The 23,563-nt window shown below is 42.7% G+C and overlaps 1 protein-coding gene and 1 long non-coding RNA gene across 3 annotated transcripts in view; one reads left to right on the top strand and one right to left on the bottom strand.

The window, feature by feature from the left end:
- FAT1 (FAT atypical cadherin 1) overlaps positions 1-1,620 on the bottom strand; it is a 117,394-nt gene extending 115,774 nt beyond the window's left edge. For both annotated transcript variants that reach the window (XM_079909288.1, XM_079909289.1), the window contains exon 1: positions 1,119-1,620. The gene's annotated coding sequence lies outside the window, so the exon portion shown is untranslated. The remainder of the gene's footprint in view (positions 1-1,118) is intronic.
- On the top strand, positions 149-23,382 carry LOC307179741. Its single transcript, XR_013825535.1, has 3 exons — positions 149-757; positions 1,927-2,112; positions 23,131-23,382. It is a non-coding gene; the product is annotated as an uncharacterized lncRNA (long non-coding RNA).
- Positions 23,383-23,563: the final 181 nt, after the last annotated feature.

Genomic DNA, 23,563 nt, shown 5'->3' with positions numbered 1-23,563 from the left:
CGATTTCAGTCACTGTAAATAGGAGTTGCTTAACAAAAGCTATTTAATGAAATCATAGTTCAGACACATGAAGGAAAAAAAAAACCTCTAACTGCACAGAAAATATTTATGAGTTTACTTTCCTAACGCATACAATTGCGTCCTTGTTTTCAAAGTCCCGCAATTCACATCAGTGGGAACAAAAAAATTCTTAGAGACAACAGAAAGTTAACTTCCTAGAGGAAAGCACTTAGAGAAAGAAAAAGCACTGAAGAACCAGAATCTCTTAAAAAAAAAAAAGATCTTAGAAGTTTCTCTTCCAAAAAAGAAACAAACGGATAGCACAGTTGCAAGTGTTTAGCCCCGATATTTATCACTCACCTATGCTTAACTACATTCAACCAGTTACAACTCAAACCTCAGGACAGCACTCCTTCAGGGTACAAAACATCTAAAAGAACTCGGTGACTCCATTTCAAAGATCCCATCCCTTAGCAGCTGGCCTCTCCTTTCATCACACCAACGCTGTGAATATCTCACAAATCGCAAGAAATTAGCCGCGGAGCGAGATCAGATAAGTCTTTAACAGGCACGCGTGTTACCGGAGAGAAGAAAGTGGAACGCGCGTGTGAAGTTTCCGAGCTCCGGGCGAGGCGGAAGTTCTCGCCCAGAGGCCGCCGGGAACCCCGCGCCGCGGCTGCCGCTTTGATTTCCAGCAATGGCTCCGGGGCCAGAGCCGGTGCAGCCGGGGCCGCTGCCAGCTCGCAGCAGCAGTCGGGTAGGTAATTACCATTCGGGTCACGTCGCGCCTTAACCGCTCCCGCCCATCCGCCTCCGCCCACCCACCCGAATCCAGGGCCTGCCCTGAACTTTCCAAGTGGGCAGGGGCCTCGGCACCACCACCGTCCGGCGGGTCTCTTTCTTTCCATCCCGTCCCCAGAGCGCCGGGGGGCGCTCGGTCCTGGGCTGGACAGTGAGGGGCAAGCTCCCAACGAGCCGGAAGCCCGCCACCCGGCAGCAGCAAGTTGCTCGTCCCGCGGGCACATACGGCTTCGGCTCGGCCGCGCAATGGCACCGAGTGCGCCGCTGCGCCCCTCGCCCACCGCCCTCAAGCCCCAACTGGTTTCCTTCAAACTTACAGCAAAGTTAGCCCGAAGCGGCGGCGGCGGCGGCGGCGGCGGCGCTCTCGGGGGCGCGCACCTCGCCGCCTCAGCGCGCCCCCGAGCGGGGTCCGGGTCGGTCCGGGGCCTCACTGGCTCCGCAGGGCCGCATGGTATCTGCGGCCCGCCCTCGCTTTCCTTGCGCCCCGCTCTGAGGCAGAGCCCCGCCACCCGCGAGCCCCACTCCGAGCCCGGCCGGTGCAACCCCGGCGTCTCACGCACCCGGCGCTTCACGCACCCGGCGCGGGACATATCCCTCCGCTCGCAGCCACGCCCGCTCGCGCCGGCGCTCTTTTCTCCCGCGCAGAAACTCGACCCGACTTTTCCTGGCAGCCGGAATCCCAGTCCGCGGGGCCGGGTTACGACGCCCCGCCAAGGGTCAGGGATCTCCCAGCAGCTACAGCAGCCAACTCCTTTCTAGGAGACCAGCGAGTGCCCAGGATGACCTAGCGACACCGCGAGGAACAGATTGGGGCTCGCTCTAGTGCCGAGGTTAGTTATGGCCAGCACACAGATTTGTGCAGGTAATTAACAGGGAATGCTCCCTACTAGGAAAGGGGGAACATTAACTTAGCTTAAAAAAAAAAAGAAAAAAAAGAGCGAAGGACTAAAGAAAAAGCTTCCCACGCCTCCTACTTTAGATTCACGGGAACCTTCAGGGAATTCCTAAATCTGAATTTGAATGCCTTGGCTGTAGGTCTGCAATTGCTTGGTGGAATAAAATCTTCCAAAAGGTCTCAAAAGGAATGCAGTTAGATCGGAACCTACTTCCTTTTTCAATCTACAGTACACTAAAATCCCGGGAAAGTGAAAACGCTTCCTTCGCGACCTCTTTGCGCAGAGCTGGTTAGACCCCGGAACCTCTCCAGCCGTGGTTACGAACCCCAACGCCGGCCTCCGCCGGCGGACACCCCCGACTCCCAGGTCTGCGGGACAAAAGGCAGCGGTGCCGTCTCGTGCGCTTTCCCACGCGGTAAGTACACCCCGCAGGCTGTGAACGCAGTCTGACGTGAAACTACAAGTTCCGCAGGGAGAAGGGGAAACCCCGGGCGTCCAGACGGCCCATTCGGGGAACTCCCCCCACACCGGAGCGCGCAGTCCGGGCATCGCGGGGCTGTGAGCCGGTCCTCAGCGCGGGCAGAGCTCCAGGCGCCGGCTCAGCGCAGCCCGGAGTGCTCCCGGGCGCTGGGAAACAGCCGGGAGAAGAGGGCGGCCTTGACCTCGGAAAGTTTGTGCAGCTCGAATACGTTAACGCTGTGAGGACAAAGAGAGATGATTTCCCTGGAACCGGTGGAGGGGGCTGCTGGAAGAACTACGAGGCAAATGGGGGTAAGGGAGTCTAGGGTTAAGGAGAGAATTTCTCTATTTCAAAGTTAATGCAGTCTCCTCTTATGCCATCTCAAAGAAGGTGATGGGGGGGGAATGTGTCTAGAAGGTCATGGCTGGGAAGGAAAAATAATGCCTGCAGAATGAGTGTGCTGATTCGTAGCACTAAGAGTATGTGGTGTATTCCCTGCGCGTTATTTAGAATACACAGAAATTCACACACCCAGCAAACATCATCATTTAAACACTTGGCCACGGCAAAGCGCTCCTGGAGTTACAGGTCAGTTTCATACATGGAACACCTCGAAAGTAGGTTACCTGGTCTCCAAGCTCAACTCGTTTGTGCCCGTTTTCGAATTCTAACTCTAAACAAAACACAACACACACGAACGCCAACAGTTTGTTGGGGCGGGATGCGGGGGGCGGGGGAGGAGAAGAACAGTAAAAGGTAAAAAGACACCATCCCATAACGTAAAATCACAAGATTTTTAAAATGACACAAAAGAATTCCTGGAGAAAATTACCATTCACTAATAACTAATAACCCTTACTTGGACTAAAACATCTGTTTGGGAATCCCGGTTTGCCAGGTCCACTGAAAACCTAATTGCCTGAAAGAAGTTGCACTTCGTCGCCAGAGGAACAGCCGAGAGCCAGAGATCGAGATTTCAGAGTCCGGTGCTGCCACGTTTTTACTGATCCTTTAGCCTCAACGGAACGAAACAGAGGTGCCTTTTTGCTACCAGCTAATTACCTTCACATGAACAAGAAATGTAGTACAAGCTCCACGTTTGTCCTCTCAATAGTCGATCCTCCCTAACCCAGTACCCAAAGGCTCTAGAAAATGAGGGGGATGGGTTCCCGAAAACAAAAAAAGCTTTCCGCCAGCACTGCCTCTGCATCCAGTCCACCCAAGCTGGTATTTGTATATTAGCTATAGAATGGGCCGGAGTGGGTGGTAAGTGAAGGCTAGGGTGACGGCGACGGACCTCACGTCCACGTCCCAAGAGCGCCCGGCAGGTCCAAGTTCGCGGTCCGTGCGGAGAGCGCGCGCTTTGCCGGGTGCCCGGACTAGAGGGCGCTGCGCCACTGCAGATCACGCGGCACCCAATGCGCCCTCCCTGGGCACCATTTCTATAATAAGTTACATTTGAAATAATGCACAAACAGCATAGCTTTTCAAGTTCTTTTGAACAGTGCTTTGTAAGTATTTTATGAATTCCAAAACCTATGCATACTGATCTTTCATTCCCGAGTCAAGCACAGCCAGGGCGGGTGTGCAGCTCGCCGAGCGGAAAGCCGGTAGGATGCACACGCTTCCCTGTACTAGTCAAACACCCCACGCAATTTCATTAACGTTTAAACTTAAATACGGAAAGACTTGCACTCAAGAAAGAACTCACCCGTCCAGCCGAGTCCTCGATGTTCTGCTTTAAAGTCCCGGCAGGTCCGTAATCGCCACGCGATTTGGATATTTGTTACAAGCCGTGTATGAAGTACCAACTTTGCTTCCCTCGGATCTTCAGCATGTCGCCAACGAGAGTGCGATCCGCCCGCGCCGCCCAGGTGGCCGCATCTCCGGAGGCTTCCGTCCTGGGGGAAACTTGAGCAGCAAAAGGAGGCGAAATGAGAGTGCGCGAGGGCTAGAGAGAGGGCCGAAGAGAAACCAAGTTTGTCAGGACATGTCCGGGCAGCGAGCCGCCGAGTTTAGGAGTTGCGGCCGGGAGCTGCGGCGGATCACTGCCTCTTTCCCCACTCCCTCCCGCCTGGAGGAGGTGGGGGAGGGGAGGTGACGTCAGCGCCCCGCCTAGCCCCCAGCCCCGCCGCCTGGACGGGATTCTCCCGCGGGGTCCGCCTCCTGGACAGTAGCGGCCGCGAGCTCGGAAGCTCGGCCGGCTCTCCTGCCGCAGCGGTCTCTGCGGCCGCTGCGGTCCCGACAGTGAAGCGTCTGCCCCTCTCCACCCCGCCGCGTCTCCCGGGCTCCGCCAAGCGCCGGCGTTCCTCGCACTCGGCGCCGGGGCGGCCCCGCGGCGCGCACCTCTCCGGCTGGCTTTCTCGCAAGCCCCCCTCCGGCCGCGTTTCCCACGCCTCGAACTGCAGGTGATGCTCTTCCTCTTCTGCAGCTGAAATTCGTCGCGACGTGTCGCCTGCCGGGTTGTTGCAGGGCGGAAGCACGAACAGTCTCTGCGGACTAGCCTGGACGACTTGTACTTTGTAGCCCTCCAACTTTAGGATGTGATCTATTTTAAATACTTCTCGTGCTCTAGCGCTGTTTGCGGTCTTTGTGTTGAAAATCACGGAGCCATATTTTAATGTTCAAATCCTCTCCAAAAGCGCCTACGTTTTTAGACCGTACTCTGAAGCGTACAAGGATCCAAGGGGTGGAGGGAGAGGTGGAGGAGGAGCCAGTTTCTAATGTTTCCTACAAGTCATCCGTAGTGATGGGGGCCAGTACACAAATCAGTCGGCTACTCGTGCTGTAGACTAAGACAGATGCAAACGCTGTTGAAGTGGAATTTGTAAGTGAATACGTCCTTTCTACGTAAGCGTCCGGACTCCAGGAAAAAATCTGCTCTGGAATATGTATATATTTTTAACGCCGCTAAAATACCAAAATAAAATCTCCTCAACAGCGTGAAATTCCCAGGGAGCCATTTCTGTGAGTTGACACTGTCCCCAGAAGGTTAGCATTAAAATTCCCTGGAAAAGGGCAGGGGGCTGGAGCGGGTTCTGTTAATACCTTTGCAGCCGTTGATGTAAATCTAGCGGTCAGTTTAGCTGGCTGTTATCTCTGGAAGGCAAAGAGCAAAACCCCTAGGACGCAGGAAACATGGCAAGGAGTTAAACAGTTAAGAGAAAAGAAGATTGTGTTGGAGCATTGGATGTGCTTAGCCTTAAGGAAGTCATATAACTTCTCTAAATTTCAGTTTCCTCGTCTGTTTCACCTTGTAAAAATGTGTGTGTATTTCCATTCAAAAATATTTATTTGCCAGGGAGGCAATGCTCAAGGAGACACTTTTCCCCAGCATCATATACAGTGTCTAGTAAGCACATAGGAGTTCATCAATAGTCCTTGTCTTACCCTCCCTGGTTCTTTGCAGTGTCTGTTTTCTCATCTATACAATTAGGAAGAGTTACAAGGAGGTTATCCCAAATAATTTTGTTATGGAAAGGAGAGGAGGGCACCCAGAAGGTGCCAGATTCCTGAGGGAGGAGGAAATAAAAGGACAGACTGACTTGAAAGGCCAGCCTGTTAGTGCAGAGGACAGACCTCTCATGCTTCACTATCTCATCTACACAGGCTCGCTCCTTTTATGTCAATAGTTGAAATTAGAAATTGACTGCAGATTGTAAGTTTTTTATAAATAATACACATAAGTTCCCCCAGATGCTGCCGTGCAAGTCAGTCTGGTTTGCTGTACTCACCTTTAGCGTTATCATAGGTAAGTCAAATTATTTCCAATAGAAAAAGAAAAAAATACAAACAAGAGGAACTTATATATAATAATTGATGGTATTAATAGAAATAGCTGCTTTAAAAAAAAACAAAGTGAAAGGGGCAGAACATTTTTAATAAAACCTCTAGACCTGCACCGTCCAATACCATAGGTAGCCACTAGCCACAAGTGGCTAAGTAAATTAAAAGCCAGTTCCTTGGTCTCACTAGCTACATTTGAAGTACTCGGTATCCACTTGTGACTAGTGGCTGCTATATTGTTCAGGGCCGATGAAAGAACATTTTTATCATGACAGAGTTCTGTAGGACAATGCTGTTACAGACTTTGCTATTGTTTTTGGAAGGCTACATCAAGCATTATATTACAATTTCCATGCATCCAACACTGAGTCAATTCCAAAGTTAAAAAAAAAAAACAGAATCACAGAAGGATTCACTCATTTCACAAATATTTATCAAGTACCAACAACAATATGCCAAGTGAAACTATAAAGGACTCAAAATTTAATGAGTTAGGTGTGTTTGGTGATTAAGAAATATTAACATGGCTTAACATGGCCTTTCCGTTGTTTTCAATCATTGCTGACTACGAAAACCAGGGGGAATCACTCAATTTAAAGCAGAAGAGATTTCTAAAACATTTTTAAGAATAGTCCTAGGACTAAATAATTCTAAGTAGGCTGACTGACTTCTGTCATCCCACCCTCTCTGTTCCTTTTAACTGCTTTCTCATCTCCTACATCCCCTTTTCCCCTACACTTCCTGAAGATGAGGCACTGTTCAGCTGTCTCCACTTCTCCATACTTTGGAATTATTTTATCCTTTGCATTTAAATACAGCTCTCCTTCGGGATTGCTTGTACTCACCAAGAGAGCCATTAGAACAGACAACTAGTCAATCTGGTAAGAATCAGTAGTTGTTAACTATGGGTATGAATATGTTCATTTCCCTGGTCCCTTCCAAGTGCATTGTAACAAGGGCTTTCTTAAGGCTAAACCTTAATCATAAAATTTTATTCTAATGGTGAAATTTCAGATGCCAGTGCCAATCGGGAAAATATTTGGAGGCATTATGCGGAATGGCTAACTACTAAAAAAATAAATAAATAAAAAATAAAGTTTACCTTCATTTCTGGCATACATACATAGTGAAAAAGGCTGGTTTGGACCTTCTGTCCCTACAAATGTAACATCAACATCCCCATGTGGTTTGGAAACAGATTCTGCTGGATAAGTATCATGCTTGTGATGCATTCCCAGCTCGGGGATTGAAGGATTCCACGTCTACCTTTCTGAGCAGTAAGCGATGAATCATGCAGAATCTGTTGAAATACTTTTTCAATAAAGGCAGTAAAAAGAACATTAGACTCAAGGTCAATAAATCTGGTTTGACTCTTTGCCACATAAAATCTAATGTACTTGGATATTACTGAATTTTGGGAGTCTCACTTTCCTTTATAAATGTGCATTTCTAAAGTGATCTCAAACAAACAAGCAAACAAACTGCCTCACCTGTTGTGAGAGATATAGTAAAGAATGAAGATAACAAATACGGTATCATTATGCTCCTCAAATTTACTCACTATTTCTCACCCTACCACTCCCTCTCAGTTATGAGGCTTTGTAGAACCAACAGTAATAAATAACATGGGTTTAATGCCAATTATAACCTAGCCTCAGTTCCAACTTCTTTATATGCATCATCTCATGGATTTCTTACTAAATTCTACAGGGTATTAGCAATTATACCCTACCTCCATGTTCTAGATGAAACAGTGAGGTTGAGGTAGATTAGATAACTCATGTTGGGTCACATTTTGGACTGAAACTCAGGGCTGACTGTCTTCATAGCCAACATGCTTGTCAATATAATACACCAGCTCCTTATACCCTATACCTCATTTGCACCCTTTATGAACCAAGGCCTTTGTCAGCAGTATTGTGGTTTAAGAAGCAACCTAAGAGGAGTAAGGTATCAAAAACTATCAAATGATGGCTGGAGAAAGATGGTCCTTTCTAGCAGCTTCACCAAATATGGATAAAAAATTGTTTAAAAGTGGGTCCTTTAATCACAGAGGGAGAACACCACTGATTGTGTCTTGTAATAGATATGTAATACATTCATTACTTGTTTGGCTTACCTATTTTCCTAGGTAGATATGCGTACTCCGAAACACATTTCTTTTCAATTTGAAATCATTGTCTGACTTTTAACTTGTTTAGTCTGAACAGCAGAAAAATACACACCAATGATTCTCACTGTATTCTGACAAGGACTATCTCATAGGATTTCATGATCAGCATTTCAATTTATACTCTGTTTCCTTTTCCTGGTCTGGAACCACTAGGGTTGCTTTATCTCTCCAATTCTCCTTTCTCTCTTTAATTTATACTTTTCCATATGACGAGATGGGAAATTCCCTCTATCTATACTTTTTTTACTGTTAAGATACTATCCCTTTTCCTGGTAGAATTTTTTTGGTCATAAAAACTAATCTGATATAGAGTCTAAGAGGACCCCATTCGGGAAACAAGAATTATGATAGTCCCCCAGCCTCCTTTCTCTAACAGATGATCTATTTAAGCCCATCATGGTAGTTCTGTACCCATTTGTCATGAACATGTGGGCCAATTGTAGCCAATGAGATATTAGAGGATGTTTACTGGAGGCCTCTGGAAAAAAATTTCCTGCCTCCTAAGGAAGATCCACAAGAGACATTATGTCTCCCTATGGACACTGTCAGGTCAGGAGGTCATGCCTGGGACTGTTACCACCATCTTACTTGCGGAGGATGAGGCCTAAACCTGGGAAGGCAGGTGAGGGTTCTCAATGAGGTTGAATCAACTATCTCTGAAGGCCATCCCAACGCAACCCTTCTTTTAATGGGAGAGCATAAGTTTTCATCTTACTTAAGCTGGATCGTGTCAGGATTTGGCTTATTTGTACCTGACATCATCTCCCACAGCTAGGTCATCCTTCTTTAAATGTACAAGGAATTATTTGAAAGAAAAGATAAATGGATGTACCTCCTCAACTTATTGGTCAATAGGAATTGAGACTGACTCTACTGACAAAATGGAAGGACTCTTGGAGTTTTCCTTTAATGGTGAAAAAGAAGTTTTTAGATGCAAAATGATTCAGTCTTGCAAACTGCCCATTTGTCTACCATAATGAAGACAAAAATAAAAATTTGAAATTTTATCTGTTCAACTAAAAGATTCTTCTTCATTCCTACTGTTCTTTCCTCTCCAGTGTCCAAAAATATTTCTAGATATTGAAACTTAAAATCTTTTGCACAGCAAAGGAAAACATAAACAAGATGAAAAGGCAACCCTCAGAATGGGAAAAAATATTTGCAAATGAAGCAACTGACAGAGGATTAATCTCCAAAATTTACAACCGGCTCATGCAGCTCAATATCAAAAAAAACAAACAACCCAATGCAAAAATGGGCAGAAGACCTAAATAGACATTTCTCCAAAGAAGGTATACAGATTGCCAACAAACACTTTAAAGGATGCTCAACATCACTAATCATTAGAGAAATGCAGATCAAAACTACAATGAGGTATCACCTCACAACAGTCAGAATGGCCATCATCAAAAAATCTACAAACAATAAAAGCTGCAGATGGTGTGGAGAAAAGGGAGCCCTCTTGCACTGTTGGTAGGAATGTAAATTGATACAGCCACCATGGAGAACAATATGGATGTTCCTTAAAAAACTAAAAATAGAACTACCATACGACCCAGCAATCCCACTACTCGGCACATACCCTGAGAAAACCGTAATTCAAAAAGAGTCATGTACCACAATGTTCATTGCAGCTCTATTTACAACAGCCAGGACATGGAAGCAACCTAAGTGTCCATTGACAGATGAATCAATAAAGAAGATGTGGCACATATACACAATGGAATATTACTCAGCCATAAAAAGAAACGAAATTGAGTTATTTGTAGTGAGGTGGATGGACCTAGAGTCTGTCATACAGAGTGAAGTAAGTCAGAAAGAGAAAAACAAATACCGTATGCTAACACATATATATGGAATCTAAAAAAAAAAAAAAAGAGATGGTTCTGAAGAACCTAGGGGCAGGACAGGAATAAAGACGCAGATGTAGAGAATAGATTTGAGGGCACAGGGAGGGGGAAGGATAAGCTGGGACGAAGTGAGAGAGTGGCATGGACATATATACACTACCAAATGTAAAACCGATAGCTAGAGGGAAGCAGCCACATAGCACAGGGAGATCAGCTCGGTGCTTTGTGACCACCTAGAGGGGTGGGATAGGGAGGGTGGGAGGGAGACACAAGAGGGAGGAGATATAGGGATATATGTACATGTATAGCTGATTCACTTTGTTATACAGCAGAAACTAACACAACATTGTAAAGCAATTATACTGCAAAAAAGATGTTAAAAAAAGTGAGGATGGATCTGTAAAAAAACAAAACCAAAAACGGATGTGCTATGGTTGAAGATAAGGTGCTGTATAAGTCAGCTTTGTTGTTTTGTATGTTTAGGAAGGAAGATAGTTTGCCCCTGGCGCTTTCCTGAGCAACAATTTGTAAAGTCTCTTCTGTGTGGTTAGGTGTAGGAGAGACAAAGAACGAAGGAATCTTCCTCTTATTTCTTCCCCTCCACTTGATGTTTATTCTGGAGTAGCATTGAAAAAAATTATTCATGACACTTGTTAAACACTAAGGCAGACTTTAATCAGGACCATTATGATAGGTGTAGGGTCTGCAGAGGTGGCATTTTTGCAGCAGGAAAGAGAGACAACTTCGAATGCAGCAAGGAACAGTGAGGATTTATACAAGGAGCAAGGTGAGCGTCAATGGATAGAAAAGTACTAAGAGGAGAACATCAGGGGCAAAAGGGGAATCTGGCTAAGCCGACCTGACGGGATTCTTGCTGAAGGCAGGCCAGGGTGATCAGATGTTACCTGGGGGATGCTGAGAGAAAAGGCATTTTGTCAGATATCCAGGGTGGGGAATCCTGGTGAAACCAGCTGAACAGGGTTCTTGCTACAATTGGGCGATGAGGCCCGACAAGGATGGACACCAAGATCAAGGTCAAGGGGCTTCAAGGAGCCTGTCTAGAGTTTGGTCAAGGAGAGAGTGCTTGTCAGTAGCAGGCTCCTGTTCTTTCTACTCTTCTGTAATTGTTTTTTTTTTTTTTTTCCCTGAGAAAGCAAAGAAAAGAAGAGGAGCAAGTGTTAGTATTAATCAAGCATCTGAGACCCTCTGAATCTCAGCTGTTAACGTTAGTCGTCATCATTAGTCTGTGTCATTGGTTTATAAAAAAGCCGAACTGTTTAAGGAGGTTGAGGTGACACATAGATGGGTGAAGGCAGGGTACTGTGGAAGAAAGGAGTTAAAAGTCAGAGGGTTTAGACGAGCTTTCTACCTCTAATGTTCTCTAATGTTTACTGACTGTGTGAGCTTGACGAGTTACTGAGCTTCTTAAACAGCAGTGTGATTGGCTGAATTCTAAGATGGGCCCAGTGATGGCCAACTCCTGCCATTCACACCTTTGTGTTATCTCCTCCCATAGCTTAAACCAACCAGTGTCAGTTTAACAGTAGGACGAGCCAGAAGTGGTGGTATGTCACCTCTGAGATTAGGTTATACAAGACAGTGATCTCCCTTCCTGACCTCCCCCTCTCTCTCCGTCTCTGTCTCTGTCTTTCCCATTACTTGCTCTGGGACAAGTCAAAAGCCCACATGAAGAAGGAACTGAAGGCTTCTTCCAACAGCCACCTGAGTGAGGCCTCCACAAGCCTTCAGCTGACTGCAGCCCCAGCACGCATCTCATTGCAGCCTCCTGAGGGACCCTGAGCCAGATCGACCAGCTAAGCTGCTTCTAGATTCCCCACCCTCAGAAACTCTTTGAGATAATTAATGTTATTTTAAGCTGCTAAGTTTTGGGGGGAATTGTTAACAGTAGATAAAGACCCTCTGAATAATGCCTTTCTACCAATAATACAGTGAGGACTCAGTAAAAGCATGGATCAGAAAACACTTGGTAAACCTTAAAGTACGACATTTAGAGCCAAATGAATAGAGTGGAAGAAAGTGTCTAGAAAAGCACTATCTAGAAGAACTTTATGTGCAGATGGAAGTGTTCTCTCCGCGCTCTCCTGTGTGGTGCTGTTGAGTGCTTGGCATGTAGCTAGTGCAAAATGAGGACCGGAATTTTATTTTAATTCATTTAAATGTATATAGTCATAGGTGGCTAATGGTACCGTTTTGGACACAACGGGTGTCCAAACGGGTGTCTAAACCCACAACGGGTGTCCAAACGGGTGTCTAAACCCACAAATGACTATTTCAAAACAGAGTCAAAAAGAGCGCAGTGCATAAATATCAGGATCATGTTTTCTTCTCCAATTGTGACTTTTTTAAAGGAAGACTTGTGTTATTTATGTGATGTGGAGATGATGGATTGAGTTAAATTAAGCAGTTATTTCCTTCCTTGTGTGAAAAAAGGGCAATACATTTTGTGAAACTGGGTTTTCTGAGACCTCAGGGAGATTTACTTTTGTGTGTACCTGTGAAATTTATTAGACATGAAATTACGGATTCAATTGACTGTCCCACACAGTTGGCTGATTTGTATGATTAATTGAAGGGGCATGCAATGAACCAACTGTGCCTGCGGTTACCCAGACTACACAGGGCACTGCTGATTCATCCACCTGGCGGGTGAGAGAGAGTTAATAACCTGGGTGTTTCTTGACACCACTTTATTCAGTGATGTCATTTGGTAAATATGTAACCCCAAATGCAAAGCAACTACTCTTAATTACTTGCAGTGACAGTTAAACCTGACTAAAGATATACTGCAGTGTATATACAATTGTATCAGTTAAGGTTTGTAGGATGTCATGTATATTACCCTGTTAAAGTAGGAATGTTGAACTGGATTTTCTTATTCTTTCTAAATGATATCCGTTGAATTGTGCTTTGCAATATAGCTGATTGTCACTTAAATGTTGGCAATATCATAAGTTCCTATGTCATGTCAGATTATGTCTTTCATCCACAATCTTGCAGTCACGTTATTGTAAGATAAATGTTGCGGCTGCGGATCAAAACAGGATGAAGGAGAGCTGGCTATCCCCCGGTCATGGAAAAAAGTAAAAGTGGATCCTTATCTCATACTAGACACAAAAAGTTTCTCTTGATGAATGAAAGATGTAAGGCTGTAAGGCCAATGGTTTTTTTTTGTTTTTTGGTTATTTTTGGCCTTGCCACGTGACATATGGGAGCTTAGTTCCCTGACCGGGGATCGAACCTGTGCCCCCTGCAGTGGGAGCTTGGAGTCTTAACCACTGGACTGCCAGGGAAGTCCCCCAGTGGTTAAAATATTTAGAAGAAAATATAATAAAATAATTTATCTGGGGCTATGGGAGGGTTTACTACATAAGACAAAATGTTCTAGCCATGAAAGAAAAGATTGACAAATTTAATTACATAAAAATTAAGAACCTCTGCTTATCAAAAGACACCATGTTGAGAAGTAAAAATGTAAGCCACAGACTGGGAGAATACTTATGTAACAAATATAATTGACAAAAAATGAGTATCTTTAATGTAAAGAAGTTCTACAAATCAATAAGGAAAAGGCTCAATAGAAAAATAGGAAACTTTCAATAAAAAAATGGAATAAAAGAAACCCATGCACCTGTGTTTCAGGCAAAGGAAGTATGAATGGTGATTATTTTTGTAATGGGTTAAATTGTGCCCCACCCCATGTCCTAATCCTTAAATGTCCATGTCCTAATCTTTAAAACCTGTGAATTTGACGTTTTTGGAAAAAAGGGTCTTTGCAGATGTAATTAAATTAAGAATCTCGAAATACGATCATCCTGGATTATTCAGGTAGGCCCTAAATCCAACGACAAGCATACTTGTGAGAGTCATTCAGGTGAGAGACCCGCAGAGCTAAAAGGCTATATGAAGGCAAAGGTAGAGATTGGAGTCATGCAGCCACAAGCCAAGGAATGCTTGTGCCACCAGAAATCAGAAGATGCACAGAAGGATTCTTCCTGAGGGCTTTCAGAAGGAGCACAGCTCTGCCAACACTTCGATTTGGGACTTCTGGCTTCCAGAACTGTGAGACAAAACATTTTTGCGGTTTCAAGCCACCCAGTGTGTGGTAATTTGTTACAGCAGCCGTAAGAAACTGATACAGTATATAAGAAGAGATACTTTCATTCGTTATTAGACAAACAAAAGTTAAAACCCCAATGTAACACCCGATACACAAACCATATTGGCAAAAATGAACATGTCCGATCATATGAGATGTGGTAAAGATATGGCTCAACAAGAACTCATACCATACTGGTAAGGCTGTAAATTGGTGCAACTACTTTGGAAAACAGTTAGGTATTACCTTGCGAAGATGGATCTGTACGTACTCAGCAATTCTACGACTAGGTTTCACATGCCCAAGAGGGAAACGTGTAGACCAGGAGATATGTATAAGAAAATTCACACCCACTTTGTTCATTGAAAACAAAACCTAGAAAACACACAAATGTCCAGCAAGAAGGGAATGAATAAATAAATTGCATCATCTTCACACTATAAATTTACACAGGGCCAGTGAATGTACCATTGTTACATGTAACAACATGAATGATCCCATGCAGCACAGCATGTGGGATCTTAGTTCCCCTACCAAGGATGGAACCTGGGCCCACTTCAGTGGAAGTGTGGAGTCCTAAGCACTGGACCACTCGGGTATTCCCCTGAGTGATTTTTAGAAATATAATATGGAGTAAGAAATAGAAATTGCAGAAAGTTTGCTCAAAGTCCAGCAACACTAAACAGTATGTTACTTATGGAAATATACATAAGATGTAGCATATTCATTTTTTAAAAAGGGATAGTGGTTACTTGGAGAGAGGAGGCTGGTGATGGGATAGGGAGATGTATGCTGGTACAAGAATATTCTGGTCCTGAGATGGGGAATTGGTCCCTAGTTGGTTGTATTCATTCGTGCTTATTAATTAAAAATATGTTACAGAAGTTCTTTTTTAATATACTACTATTAAAAATATTTAATATCAAAACAAAACTAAAAGTAAAAAGAATGCTATAATAATTAGGGCTACGCAGAGATCACCCATAACCTCAAGCTGTCAGCCTGTCTGTTGAATATCCTTGCGACAGGTATCTGAAGAGATGGAGGGTAGCAAGAATGGATATAACCTCACACACAGGAATAGAAAGAAATAAAATAACCCTCTGCATAGATGTGGAAGTGAGAATAGCTGTTATAGCAGGCAAAAGGGAAATGGGCCATAGAGGAGAGGAAGGGAGATAAGACTGCTCGGATGAAAGTCTGATGCATCACCAAAGCTTTCCCAGATACTTAAAGTCCTGAGAGTCATGCTTTGAGTAAGGATGACTTAGTGGGATGAGCACGGCAAGGCAGCCAGGTGCTCTTAGAGAAAAAAAAAAAAAATCGAAGTTTCAGAGTGTACACTAGGATACCTCCCCGGGCCTCAACACTAGTGTGCAACCTGAGCTTGTGTCAGCTGTTCTAAATGAGTGTGTGTGAATGTGGGCAGAGTTCAATCTTGTACATGTAGGCTTAGGTCTTCACTGCAAAACCCCAGGGCCTAATAAGGTTTGCACAGTCGCTTCTTGGCTGTGGGGAATTATCCTATTTTAAGCGTGCCATCTGTTTCCATCTGGGACCCTAACTGATACAAGCAGGCCTATTAATTATCTCTCTCAAACCAGCTGTTGGCAATCCTAGGCGTGGTTTCCTGGCAGCTATTACCCTACACTACTTGCCTATATTCCCTGTAAACAAAGGTGTCAGTATAGAGCAGTGATTCTCAAAGTGCCGTCTCAGACCAGCAGCTCCAGCCTTACCTGGGAACTTGTTAGAAATGCAAAGATCACCCACCCAAGGCCTACTGAGTCCAAAACTCTGGAGGTGGGCGGAGTAACCTGTTTCAAGAAGCCCTTCAGGTGATTCTATATGTGTTAAAGCATGAGAACCGTTAGCAAAAGGAACTCACAATGCAGCATCTTGAAGATCATATTTATGCTCCAAATAAAAATTTTAGCTCCTTAAGGTGTATAACGTGATGCTTTGATATACATATATGTAGTAAAATGATTACTACGATCAAGCTAATTAACATCTCCATGTCTTCACAGAGTAATTATCTTTTCTTGTGTCTGGTGAGAGCACCTCCCAGGATCTAGGTTCTTAGCAAATTTCCAGTATTACAGTATTATTCGCTGTAGACACCATGCTGTACATAAGTTCTCTAGAACTTATTCATCCTACATAACTGAAACTTTGACCTTTATCTCCTTTGACAAATATCTCCCCATTTCCCCCACCTCCCCACTCCTGAGAGCCATCATTCTATTCTCTGCTTCCATAATTTTGACTTTTCTAGACTCCACATACAAGTGAGATCATGCAGTATTTTACTTTCTGTGCCAGGCTTATTTTGCTTACCATAATGTCCTCCAGGTTCATCCATTACAAATGGCAGGGTCTCTTTCTTGCTAAAGGCTGAGTAATATTCCATTATATGTACCACAATTTCTTTATCTGCTGAATTTGTTTTCATACCCTGGCTATGGTGAATAATGCTGTAATGAACATAGCTAAGGTACTGATTTCATTTCCCTTGAATATATACCCAGAAGAAGGATGACTGGATCATATGGTCATTCTATTTTTAATTTTTTGAGCAACCTCCATACTGTTTTTCATAATGACTGTACCAATTTACATTCCCACCAACAGTGCACACGGATTCCCTTTTCTCCACACCCTCTTCAGCATTTGTTATCGTTTGTCTTTTTGGTAATAACGCTCCTAACAAGTGTGAGGTGATATTTCATTGCAGTTTTGACTTGCATTTCCCTGGTGATTAGTGGTGCTGAGCATATTTTCATCTGTTGGCCATCTGTACGTCTTCTTTGGGAAAAAATGTCTGTTCAAGTCCTCTGTCCATTTTTTTCATCAGATTATTATTATTATTATGCTATTGAGTTTTATGAGTTCCTTATATGCCTTAGGTATTAACCCCTTATCAGATATACAGCTTGCAAATATTTTCTCCTATTCTGTAGGTTGCCTTTTCATTTTGTTGATTATTTTCCTTGATGAGCAGAAGCTTTTTAGTTTGATATAGTCTTTGTTCATTTTCACTTTTGTTGCCTATGCTTTTGGTGTCATAGCCAAAAAAATCATTGCCCTGATCAATGTCAAGGAACTTTTCCCTGTGTTTTCTTCTAGGAGTTTTACCTGTTTTAGTAAGAACTTATGTTTAAGACTTTACTCCATTTTGAGTTGATTTTTGTATATAGCGTAAGGTAAGGGTTCAATTTCTTTCTTTGTATGTGTTTATCTAGTTTTCACAGCACCATTTATTGGAGAGACTCTCTTTTATCTATCATATATGCCTGGTGCTCTTGTTGAAAATTAGTTGACCCTATATCCTTGGGTTTATTTCTGGGCTCTCTATTCTCTTCTGTTGGCCTATGTGTCTGTTTTTATGGTAGTGCCATACTGTTTCGACTACTATAGCTTTGTAATAAAACACAGCCTGAAGGGAGGAAGGAAGGGGTTATTAGAACCCAGAAAGAAAGAGTCAGGTTTGACCACCTTGAGACCACTACATGTCAGTGAAGAACACAGCCAGTCCAAGGTAAATGTACAGGGAGGGAAACGGGAGAATAAATGTCCTGACCTCAGTAGCCTCCCTCCCTCTATCTTCCACCTGAGCACCCAATGAGAACAAGAGAGCAAGGGAGGCCTTGACGCCATCCCCACAATTCCATCTCTGGGGCACAGAGCAGAGTGTAAAAGGGTAGAGAGGCAAGTGAAAGGTATTAGGCATCTTCCAATCCATGTCTTTTATTTAGCAGCCCTAACTGCAAATGCAAGTTGAGGGAGAGGTGATGGTACCAGAGACAGGTAACACACATTTCAAGTTCTTGTCTCATTTTCTGAAATCTTGTTTAGGACATAGCACAATCTGAGTTAAGATGACTGAGACTTATGGAATTCTCCCACACTGTAGAGTGGAAGAATTTAGGAGGGAAGCTTAAAAAGTAGGGGGGAAAGTTTTCCTCTAGATGAATTTAATGTGGGGCCAGTCTCAGGGGGTCATTATACCATTACGTTAAGTGACTCAAGGCTATATCAACAATGCCCTAAATAGATTCCTTTATTGGAGATTAATGAACTGAGTGATCCTATTGAAGAAATTTTTGTTTGTGATCATCATCTAACTCTACAAGCCATACCCTTTCTAAATTTGGTAGTGAGAGAAAAAAACAAAAAAGGAAGAAACAATTTCAGCGTGTGATAATTACTCTAGTTGCAGTAACAGGGCAAAGGTAGACCAGGGTCTAGTAGCTTGAGTCCAAGAAAGAATTTGGTAGGTTACTGGGGAAATAGGGTTTACTATGTTAATTTTGTGGATTGGTTACCAAACCTAACTCTGTGACAGTGGGCAGAGAAATGCTAGTTATCTTCCAGCAGGATTTACTGTTTGAGGGGGTCCTTGAGAGGATCTCAGCTACTCCTACTACTTTCAGTGCTTTGTTGAGACCTGATAAGCCAACGTTGCAAGTGGATGACGTAACCGTGTTTGGGAGAATGTTAGAGCTCAAGGAACGGTTCTCTAAAATTCTCTACATCGCAGATAAGGACTAAAAATGATCCTATGAAAAACTACAGCTTTGTCATGACCTCGTAAATTATTTATAGCATTATATTCCAAGACTGCTACCACTACCACCTGGTCAGCTCCCAGGAATTAAGGTCTTCTTAGGCTTCAATATTTAATGCTTATTGCACAGAACATAGCACTTATCAAAAACTCATTGCTTAGTCTTTAGTTTAATAAAAATTACTATTTGTTCACTTTTAACATTTCTTGATTTTTTTTTTTTTGGAAAGCCTCCTTTATCCAGTCTCTTAATGACTCTCTGAGGTAAAGTGCGCTTTGATTAAATAGTCAGCCATTAAATGCATTTACACGTGCTTCATTTAGCACTGACTCCCTGGTATCATATTTGCTTGGATATGAAATGAAAGGTTCTGGAAATGAGTTGAATACTTTGACTACAGAAGCCTAAATAACTGGTTTATACCTCTGTTTTTTGGGTTTTCCTTTTTTGAACTTGTACTCGGTCATCTCTGCTCTGTTTATATTCACTCTGAAGAGGCAACAAAGAGATAAGCCTCTAAATTTTGTCTGAAATATAGGATAGATAGCTGAACATCCATTTCCCTAGAAATGTGCTAGTTCTGAGATGTCCTGGTGAAGTAAAATTATACATAATTTGCCTTTAGACTGTGTATATGTATTTTGAACAGGTTTAGCAATGGGAATATATTCTGGATTCCCTTTAAGTCCAGATACTTCCAGTTGAATAGTTATTTATGAATAGTGGTTTTATTTTAGTGCGTGTTTTAAATACAATAAGTGATTCTGTGAAGAGGGCTAACTTTTCAGTAGATTTTACCAATTCGAGTCAACCCATTTCTGAAAATCTTCAGGATGCACTAAATTCTTTCTTTTTTAAGTTTAATGTTCTTCAGAGATGGATTAAAAAGTTAGCTTTTGAATTCTACTATATAGGCAACTTCTATTTGATATTGCATTCTATTTTAAATCTTGATTCTGTAAAGGTTAAGCAGCTTCACATCTAGCTCTGAGAAGGTTTCAAAGAGGAGCAAAAGTCTTATTAATATCAGAGTGTTTAGACCACTGAGTATCACCTTTACTTTGCTGCCCCACACAGGCTGCATACCTAGGACGCAGTGACTCAGATCCTGACGCTTCTTGAGAAGGAAGAAAGCAGGCACGGCCTCCAGGACAGCGACCACAAATACTTGCTGTGTTCATGAAGCAGCTTTTTCCCAGCTAATCATGCCACTCTGACCATTATCTTGGCATGCGGCACTAATTCATTTTGGGATGAGATTACATAGTCGAATGTAGAAAGCTAATTTGAAATACCCACTTTAAAATGTGGTGAATGTTTCATGCATTCTATGAAATTACCTGCCAGTTGACTTTACTTTAGGCGCAGATATGCCCCCTTTGCACGTGCAGAGACTTCTTTTTCAATGCATCTACCCAGTATTCACGTGTAGAAAGTTTATGGAAAGATTGTTTTGCTGAAGCATACAAGTGATACAATGAAAAGCTCATGGGGTTTGCAGCCAGACAGACCTAGATAAGGCTGCTATTTTTGATGAGGGACAAACTTCTTAAGAGCTCAGAGCCTGAGTTTTCTTATCTAAAAATGTACATAATAATATTTCCCCAATAGGTTATTGAAATAACCTGTATAAGAATCTAACAAAGTCTGAAACTTAGCAAGTCCTAAAGTATAGGTTTCAACTTTTAAAAAATATATTTATCTATTAACTGAGGTAAAACATATTCAAATTCTATTTATTTGAGCAATAATCTAAAAGTCTGCTTTATATCTTTAAAAGGCATATATTAAAAAATTGTTATATAGGAAATTCGATCTCCTAGCATAATACAACTCTTCGAGCCGAACTCTAATAAGCTTTCTTCCAAAGATTTGGGTCTTTAAACTATCTTTAGCCCCATTATCAGTGTTTCAGATGGGGCCATTTGGATGCAAATTAGCCAGAAAATGAACTCCGATAGAAGTATTTATTTAGAGACCAATGTTGTAGTACTCTGACCCAAAGAACTTCCTCACAAAATGGGATCGCACAAAGGTCAGTGATAATAAAACAAAAACATGAATCAAAGTAGAATCTTCCAGTAAATTAACAGCAATATATTCAGTTATTACATCAGTCAGGATTATTTATAAATATGTCAATAAATAGTGTAGCATCTCGTGGTTTCTCTTCATGTTCCTCAGTTTATACAATTTGCAGTACTTTATAATCTACCTCTGTAATGTAAAAGAAACCCATTGTTTAAGAAATATCCAATTACCTAGCCTAAGAAGCACCTGTGTCCTCCCTTTACTTATCCTGGGATGTTTATTGCTGTAAACCCGTTATTCTTCTGTGCTGGTGGATCTCAAACTTTATCAGGTGTCGGAACCGCTAAGAGCTGGACCCTACCCTCAGAGTGTTGGATTCAGTAGATCTGGGTTGAGGCCTGAGAATCTGCATGTCTAACAAGTCCCCAGGTGACATGATGCTGTTCTTGCTTTGGCTGGAAGAGCAGGAAAGGAAATGCATAATGCTCAAGGCAATACAGACCCCCCACTGTTTTTCCCTCTGCTCTCTCATGCTCCAGTCTTAGAATAGAGCTGTAGCCAAACCACAGTCCCACTGAGAGAAAATTGTTGTGTGCTGTAAGCCTTTGAGATTTGGGGGTTGTTTGTTATCCCAGCAAAAGCTGACTAATGCATATCCGTTCACTGTGACATTATTTAAATAGTAACGATCTAAATATTTGAAAATGATCTAAATATTTGGAAATGATCTAAATATTCATTAAAAAGATTGAATGAATAAATTGTGGAATCTTCAGATAGTGGGATAAAATATAACAGTTAAATTGAGTGAACAAATGCCGTCTATGTCGATAAATAAATCTTAAAAACAATGATGAGGGTAAAAATACTGCAGCAGGCTACCTGCAGTCTAATGCAATTTACATAAATTTTAGAAAATGCCAAATACTCTCCTGTATTACTTATGGACATATACATAGTGAAATTGTTAAAATATGAATGAAATAATAAATTCTAAATTCAGAAGAGTGGTAACCTGTCAGAGGGGAGTGAAAAGAATGATTATGGTGAGGAATGAAGAACCTGTATCTGTAAAGTTTTGTTTCTTCATGGAATGAGGAATAGATGTCAAGATTGGACAAAGCCAGATGATGGGGACACAGAAGTACTAGTCTGTATACTTTCCTTTATGCTTGGAGTAGATCACAACACAATAAAGCCTATCTTTTAAAGGAAGGAGCTTCCATTAGTAATGGGTTTTGACAACTCATGGGGTCCAGCAGCTTTAGGTGTGTGGCCGATGAGTGAAGCTGGCATTTTGAGATTCTCACAGGTTCAAAGAACAAAACAACAGAAATAAGTGGCTCAAAATATTTGTGGTTCAGTCTTATATTTTAAACATGGACACAGATATCAAGCCGTGTAGTGTCAGTAAGCATGCATACCAGGTATTTCCTTTTTCCTGAATGCGGATTCACTTACTTGGCTGGAAAATTCGATTTGATTTGAATTCAGTAAAAATGCTTGGATAGGCTTTCAGAGGTTACACACAAAGCCCAATTTCCTCTTATTTTTTTTTGTTTTGTTTTGTTTACTGGAGACAAGAAAAGAGGATAATTGAGGGTGGGTGTAATTGTCTCAAAACTTTACCCACTTCCTTCCTTTCCCTTCAGGAGGAAGGCGAAAATATAGTGTTGTTTCAAAACCTCTACAGCACATCGGAATAATCTGGAGAGCTTTCGAAAAGCACAATTTTCCAGGCCTCGCCTCACATCCTAGTAAATCTGGAGTTTCCACATATGAGGCAGAGAATCTATTTATTTATTCATTCATTCATTTATTTAAAATCTTTCTACAGTTACTGTTATCTTCATGAGACCGCAGCCCCCCCAAAGCCCCACCAGCTGAGAGTTTCTCTTGTAAATTTGCTGCTCACTGCGGGATATTGTCCGTTATGTCTATCTTATAAAGCAGTCAGCAAGTGCTAAAAACACAGCAAACCAATAAATAAATTAGGAACATTGTATATAAATTGATTTATAAAATTAGGTGGGTCCCTTAAAAGGAGAGCAGCCCAATTATAGTGTTACCCTACTGAGCCCTGGACGTTGAGCTTCATTTAGAAGTTTGCGTGTATAGAAGGTTATCTTGTAGCTATGCTAAGCGTATTAGGGTTCCCTGGGAGTGTGAGCCTTCTGTTAAAAATATTGTTAGCTCTTCTATTCAAGGTGTAGGGTATGCAAACGCAAAGGTTGGGAGGACGCTGACTTTGAAACTGGTGTCTTTCAAACTGAAATTGTGGTAGTGATGACCTTTTGTAGGTTTTCTTTTAAAGAATATCTGTGTGTTCTTGAAAATTAATGTTTATTAAAATATTAATATATTTTTATGATTAAAACTTAAATGCTAACTTTTTATTGGTGTGTGTGTGTGTGTGTGTGTGTGTGTGTGTGTGTTGTAACCCAGGGAAGCAAGAATGAAGATAAAAGGGAAGAGAAGCAGAAAAGGAAAAAAGCAAATACAAGACAGAGTATCACCAGTTGCTGCCATTCTACTGGGAAATACAGCCGGTTGCCTGGGCGTGAGGGGTTTCTTCTGAGAGGCTACACGGAGCCATTGCCTCTTGGAACCGTGTCAGCGAGAAGGTAGGGTAAAGAATCTGCCGGCCCCTTCCCTGCTTCCGTCTCTCATTGGTCAGAGTCGGCCTGGGTTGCCGGCTCTCTCACTGAGGCCCGTCAGGCAGCCTGGGTAACAGAGGCCCTGCGCGTGGAGCGCACTGGTGGGCAGAGGCAAGCTCTGGCGGCTCTGTCTGCAGCCCGCAGCCTGGAGGCTCACTAGCTGAGCAGCTGCCCTTTAGGGATGACCTCAGAAGTCCAGGTGGGATGGTGGACACGTGCAG

The sequence above is a fragment of the Stenella coeruleoalba genome (genome assembly GCF_951394435.1).
Source record: "Stenella coeruleoalba genome assembly, chromosome: 21".
Lineage (NCBI taxonomy): Eukaryota > Metazoa > Chordata > Mammalia > Artiodactyla > Delphinidae > Stenella > Stenella coeruleoalba.
Note: the sequence above shows the minus strand (reverse complement) of the source record. Positions and strands in the feature narration are given on the sequence as shown.